The sequence below is a fragment of the Mesoplodon bidens genome, assembly GCF_964165515.1.
Source record: "Mesoplodon bidens genome assembly, chromosome: X".
NCBI lineage: Eukaryota > Metazoa > Chordata > Mammalia > Artiodactyla > Ziphiidae > Mesoplodon > Mesoplodon bidens.
This window is the reverse complement of record NC_138163.1, coordinates 94,993,438-95,000,429: the sequence shown is the minus strand read 5'-3', so window position 1 is coordinate 95,000,429 and position 6,992 is coordinate 94,993,438. Positions and strand designations below refer to the sequence as shown.

The 6,992-nt window shown below is 37.4% G+C and overlaps 1 protein-coding gene across 1 annotated transcript in view; it reads left to right on the top strand.

Moving 5' to 3' along the window:
* Positions 1 to 873: 873 nt before the first annotated feature.
* MAGED1 (MAGE family member D1) overlaps positions 874 to 6,992 on the top strand; it is a 74,822-nt gene continuing 68,703 nt past the window's right edge. Inside the window, exon 1 of the mRNA XM_081221354.1 lies at positions 874 to 948. The gene's annotated coding sequence lies outside the window, so the exon portion shown is untranslated. The remainder of the gene's footprint in view (positions 949 to 6,992) is intronic.

The following is a 6,992-nucleotide window of genomic DNA, read 5'->3' as shown; positions in this document are numbered from 1 at the left end:
GGACCTTGTGCCAGCCCCTGTCATTGCCTTGACAACATTTTGGTCATTTACTCATTCCACAAACATTTATAATCACCTATTTTATGCTATACTCTTATGTGTTTAAATGTCGCCTTTAGCCCCTAGGACGTGGGCTTCTAGTGCGATGCCTCTGGGTGTAGAATAGTGTTTGGTACACTCGTGGATTTATTGAAAATAACCACAAAAGAGGAGGCCTGGGGTACAGATTTTGGGCCCAGAAGAGCTTTCTGGAGGTAATGACAATAGTTAACTCAATATTGAACTTTTAACCAGAATAAGGATTATTCTTATTATTGAAACTTTTTGTCAAATTAACATTGTCTTCATTTTCGGAGGGAGTATACAAGTATACAAGAACGCTTTCTAAATGAGTTCACTTTTATTTATTTGGAAATTTGAGTATGGCACGTAACTCTCTGGATACCATTCCAAGACAAAAATGATTCAGATTAAGAAGTTTTAAAAATCTTGAAATCGAAGTATGCCACTAATAAACATGAATTTATTATTATTTTTTTAATGCCAGGAAGCAGTAAATCAGTATCGTAAATACGTAACTGTAGACATCCGAGAGTTAAGGGACTAAAGGTAAGGGAGGTATTTGAAAGTCAGAATCAGGAAGGCGAGGTGACAAATTGGGTACGTAGAGTTTGGCGGAGATGCTGCAGTTCCTGGGATGACTAGGGCTAGGATTTGTAAAAAGTTACCGATTCCCTCTTCCAGACATTTTACGTCACTATCCGGGTTCCCATCTGGTGAGAGAGCCACCGAGATACAGTATTTCAAGAGCTTGCTAGAGAGGCACAGGAAGTTGTCTGGAGTGAAGGCGGGGGGAGGGTGTGGCGGCCCGGGCTAAAGCTTCCTCCAAACAAAAGAAAATAGCACTTCCGGTCACGCCATCGTCGTGTCGCCGCGTTCTTCATCAAGGTGAGTGTAAAGAAAGGGACTGGTAATTTTCACAAGTGAGTCCGCAGACACCTCAGGGACGGTTTCCTCCTTGCTTCAACACGAGGTGGAAAGAATTCATCCCCAGGGTACATTGAAGGATGTTTCTGATGCTTGTGGTTCCGATCGCTCACTCTCTCCTCTCTCTTTCGCCTCGGGAGATGGCTGGCCGTCATCCCCTCCCCCTTCTGACTCTCGTGGTCCTTTTATCCCTGATTATTCTTCACTTCCCCTCTTTATCCCGAATCCTCTAAACAATCTTTCTGAGTTTGGGTCATTCCCTCTACCACCGATTTCTTTCCTACCTCTTACTCCCACCTTCCACCCCGCCCCCCTCTTAGCCTCAGAACTTTTGCTACATCCTTCCCCCACGCTAAACCTACATTCTTCCTTCTTTTTACTTTCGACCCCAGTATTTTACTCCCCCTGAAGACTTCTGATCTCTTCGGTCCCACTCCTGCAGAGGCCGGTGAATTATATACTTTCTGAAATCAGATGTGACTTCAATTTCAAGGGCAAGGCTGTTTTTTGTTCTTTTTAAAAATAAGAAAAGGAGCAGAAATTTTAGAGCTCTCAGAGACGTAGGAACTTGTTCAAATTATGTCCTTTTATTTATTTTTTACCCAAAACGAAGTCACATATCAGGTATTGCACTGGTTTCAGCTCTCCACTCATGACATTAAAAAAACATTTTGGTATACAATTGAATCCCCAAGTTTTTAGAGTGGCAAACATAGTGGATTTTGCCTATAATTTGGTGTCAGCTTTAGAGGGTGGAAGCTTTCCCATCCCCTTTAGAATTTCTCACAGAGCAGAAATGGTTGACAGATATGACATCCAATCACAAATTTATCGTTTCATATGAGTTCGGTTTATTATGTAAATCTTTTTCTGGTGTCCAGTAGCAACATTGAAGAGCAAGTTGGCAGAATTTTGAGGCAAAGATTTTTTTCTATGAGCTTCACATGTATTATCTATTTGGTGCAATATGAACTTTGTCTTTTTTTTACATTTGTTGCAATGTGAAATGTATTTTTCTGCTCCATTTATCATGTGTAATTTGTCTTGCGAGAATATTCATTAATTATCACAATTTATTATTTCAATTCTTTACCCAAGGGAGAGGAAATGATCATTAAATTTATAATGAGTGTCAGGGATCTTTCAGGCTCTAAAGAGGAATGTAACCAGAGATCTCCTTGAACAAGCAACTTATTCCCTCTTCCTCCTGTAGCTAATGTGTTAGGCTTGCCAAAATAAGAGATGATTCTTTTTTCTAGGCCAGGTATAATTTTCAGTTCTTTAATGAGGAAACTGAGGTTTCATGACACCAAAACACTTAGGAACTTTTTCAAAGGGTATTGCTGATGTCTATTTATTCTCTATTCAAATCATAATTACACAGCATTTAAATATCACACTGGCTTTAACCCACTGCGTGTGCATCCATCCATCCATTCATTCAAGAGTTTTTTTATTGAATAGCTTTTATATGCCAGACAGTGTTTTAAGCACTGAGTATACAACAGTGGAAAGTAAAAACAAGAACAAAGTCCTTTAAACTACTCGAGAGACAATAAGTGAATATATAATAAATATATAATAGGTTGTGATGGGGAGGCTGTACTATGTTAGATAGGATGGTCAGGAAGGCCTCCCTGGTATTGTGACATTTGAGCAGAAACCTAAAGGAAGAGAGAGCACAAACTATACAGTTATTAGTGGAAAAATAGGGTATATCTATGACAGTGTCTCTGCATTTGTTGGTCACTCTGCTTCCAACATTCCCTCTCCTCCCTTCTGCTTGTGGTCACTTTACTGCATAGCATTACTGAACCACTCTGCATACTCAGATGATCTAATATGTCCATGTAAATTCCCCATATTCTCTTCTGCTTGGCTAGCTTCTTGCTACCATTTAAGTGAATTGTCAGTTACCAGCCCCTCTAGGAAGCCGTATCTCTGTCTCTATCCTCACCTCTTCCTCAGTCTGTTTATTTGTGGTGCATTGTGTGCTGTCCTACAGCATACTTACTTTCCTCTCTCACTGCTCTTATCACTGCGTGTTCATAATACGTTGCCCATAAATGTTTTGTATGGTCAATTGAAATGAATTTAGTGGCTCCCTAGTTAATGTTCAAAACCACTCTCTAAAGTCAGTATCATCATTGTCATTTTCCTGATGATAAAACCAAGACTCAGGTGGATAGTAACTTGCTAACTAATAAAACCAAGTTAGTAATTTGCTAACTAATAAAACCAGGACTCAGGTGGATAGTAACTTGGTAATGGAGTTAATGGAGTTAAAGTCTGTCAGACACTCAGTCCTGGCCTGGTCCTCTCTTTCTCTGTCTCTTTTCATTAATGAGAAATAGAAAATACACAGAATACTTTATTTTATTAGAAATAGTCTGGGTATAAAAATTTCATTTTGTAAGTTTCCTTTCACAAGTCAGATTATATCAGGTGCTTGATTTACTTCCTAGTTATAAATATTAAGAACTGAGAGGTGTGATTACTTTTTTTACTTGAATATGTTTTAATAAAATATTTAAACAAGCATAAGTTGAAAGAAGAGTACAATGAATACTTTTATACTCTGAACCTAGATTCAACAGTTGTTAACTTTTGCCATATTAGCTCACTTATTCACTGACTTGCTCACTATCTATTCATCCATCCAATTTTTAAAAATTGAAGTATAATATTTTATCTATTTTTTGATCTATTTTGGCTGAACCATTTGAGATTTGCAGGCATTATTTTTAAGTAAACTTAAATACATGCAGAAAGGTGCACATATAAGTGTACAGCTCAAAGCATTTTCACCCCTGTGTAACCTACCATATGATCTATCAATTCCACTCTTGGGTATATATCCAGAAAAAATGAAAACACTAGTTCGAAAAGATGCATGCACCCCAGTGTCCATAGCACCACTAATTACAATAGCCAGGATATGGAAGCAACTCAAGTATCCATCAACAGGTGAATGGATAAAGATGGGGTGTATATATACAATGGAATATTACCCAGCCATAAAAAAGAATGAAATTCTGCCATTTGCAGCAATGTGTATGGACCTGGAGAATATTATGCTTAGTGAAATAAGTGAGACAGAAAGATGAATACATTATGGTATCATAATATATGTGGAATCTAAAAAATAATACAAATGAATGTATATAGCCAAACAGAAACAGACTCAGAGATATAGAAAACAAACTAGTGGTTACCAGAAGGGAGAGGGGCAAATTACAGGTATGGGATTAACAGATACAAACTACTATGTATAAAATAGATAAGCAAGGAGGATATGTTGTATAGCACAGGGAATTATAGCCATAATCTTGTAATAATTTTTAATGCAGTATAATCTATAAAAATATTATCACTGTGCTGTACACCTGAAACTAATATAATATTGTAAGTCAACTATACTTCATTTAAAAAAAATAGAAAATGATCAGTATTTGAAATCCCTTGATTGTATTCCCTACCAGTCACAAACTAAACTCCAAATTAATCACATCTTGGCTTCTATCACTGTATAATAATTTTGCCTGTTTTTGGACTCTATAAAAATATAATAGTATAGTATGTATTTTTTGGTGTTTCACTTCTTTGGCTTAAGATTTTGTTTTTGAGATTGATCCAAGTTATTGGACGTAGTAGTAATTCCTTCATTCTTATTGCTGTGTATTCCATTGTGTGAATATACCACAATTGATGGGCATTTTGGTTTTTTACACCTTTGGCCTGCAAATAGTACTGTAAACATTCTAGGACATGTCTTTTGGTGATAATATGCACAGCTTTCTGTTGAGCATACACCTAAGAGTAGAATTGATGAATCACAGGTTATGGATAAGATTAGGTTTAGTAGATACTGCCAATTGGTTTTCCAAATTGGTTGTACTAAAAAACTCCTAATAGAAAATTTTAAGAGTTCCATTTGCTCTAGAATATTGCCAACACTTGTCATTGTGTTGTCTTTCTAAGAAAAAAAAAAGTAGCCATTCTAGTGGTTATTAATGGTACCTCGTTGTGGTTTTAATTTGCATATCTCTGGTGATAAATGTTTGCCTTTTCATGTTTGTTGGCCTGGGTATCTTTTTTTTGAGGTGCCTGTTCAAGTCTTTTGACCACTTTTCTCTTTGACTATCCTTATTGATTTGTAGGAGATCTTTCTAAATTAAGGATGTGAATACTTGTTAGATCTATTTATTTGCAAATCTCAGTTGCTTGCATTTTCAGTCTCTTAATGCTGTCTTTTTTTTTTTTTAGTTTCTGCTTTATAACAAAGTGAATCAGTCATACATATACATCTGTTCCGACATCCCTTCCCTCATGCATCTCCCTCCCTCCCACCCTCCCCATCCCACCCCTCCAGGCGGTGACAAAGCACCGAGCTGATCTCCCTGTGCTCTGCGGCTGCTTCCCACTATCTATCTACCTTACGTTTGGTAGTGTATATATGTCCATGCCTCTCTTTCGTTTTGTCACAGCTTACCCTTCCCCCTCCCCATATCCTCAAGTCCATTCTCCAGTAGGTCTGTGTCTTTATTCCTGTTTTACCCCTAGGTTCTTCATGACATTTTTTAAAAAATTCCATATATATGTGTTAGCATACGGTATTTGTCTTTCTCTTTCTGATTTACTTCACTCTGTATGACAGACTCTAGGTCTATCCACCTCATTACGAATAGCTCAATTTCGTTTCTTTTTATGGCTGAGTAATATTCCATTGTATATATGTGCCACATCTTCTTTATCCATTCATCCGATGATGGACACTTAGGTTGTTTCCAGCTCCGGGCTATTGTGAATAGAGCTGCAATGAACATTTTGGTACATGTCTCTTTTTGAATTATGTTTTTCTCAGGGTATATGCCTAGTAGTGGGATTGCTGGATCATATGGTAGTTCTATTTTTAGTTTTTTAAGGAACCTCCATACCGTTCTCCATAGTGGCTGTACCAATTCACATTCCCACCAGCAGTGCAAGAGGGTTCCCTTTTCTCCACACCCTCTCCAGCATTTATTGTTTCTTTTGATGAACTGAATACAGGCACACCTTGGTTTGGTTCTAGACCATTGCAATAAAGTGAATATCACAATAAGGCAAGTCATATGAAATTTTTGGTTCCCAAGTACATATAAAAGTTAATTTTACACTATGCTGTAGTATAGTAAGTGTGCAATAGCATTGTCTAAAAAACAATGTACATACCTTAATTAAAAGATACTTTATTACTAAAAAAAGTTAACCGTCATCTGACAACACAGGGTTGCCACAAACCTTTAATTTGTAAAAAAATGCAATATCTGTGAAGCGCACTAAAACAAGATATGCCTGTATCTCAATTTTAATATTGTTCAATTTATAAACTTTCCTCTTCATGAGTAGTGCTTGTTTGCCCTGGTTAAGAAATCTTTGCCTTTCCCAAGGTCATGAAGATGGGGTTATTGTTTAGTTGTGGGGTTATTGTTTAATCTCATTTATATTTCCAATTCATTTGATATTCATTTTATTGTATGTTGCCAGTATGAGTTATGGATATGGGTAAAGGCCCACTGTTTTGTTGTTGTTGTTGAAACAGACATACAGTCAATCCAATACCACTTATTGAAAAGATCATCCTTTCCCTCCTATAGTGTCATCATCTTTTTCATAAATCCAATGGTTAGGTTATATATGAGGGTTTGTTTCTGGATTCTGTTCATTTTGGTTTCTCTATTCTTGTATGAGTACCACTGTCATAATTAATGTAACCTTATAATGTATCTTATTTATGGTCAGTATGTCCTACAGTTTAGCTCTTTTTCTTCAATAATGCTTTGGTTGTTCTTGGCCTTTTTTTTTTTTTTTTTTTTGCTGTATGCAGGCCTCTCACTGTTGTGGCCTCTCCCGTTGCAGAGCACAGGCTCCGGACGCGCAGGCTCAGCGGCCAAGGCTCACGGGCCTAGCCGCTTCGCAGCATGTGGGATCTTCCCGGACCGGGGCACGAACCCGTGTCCCCTGCA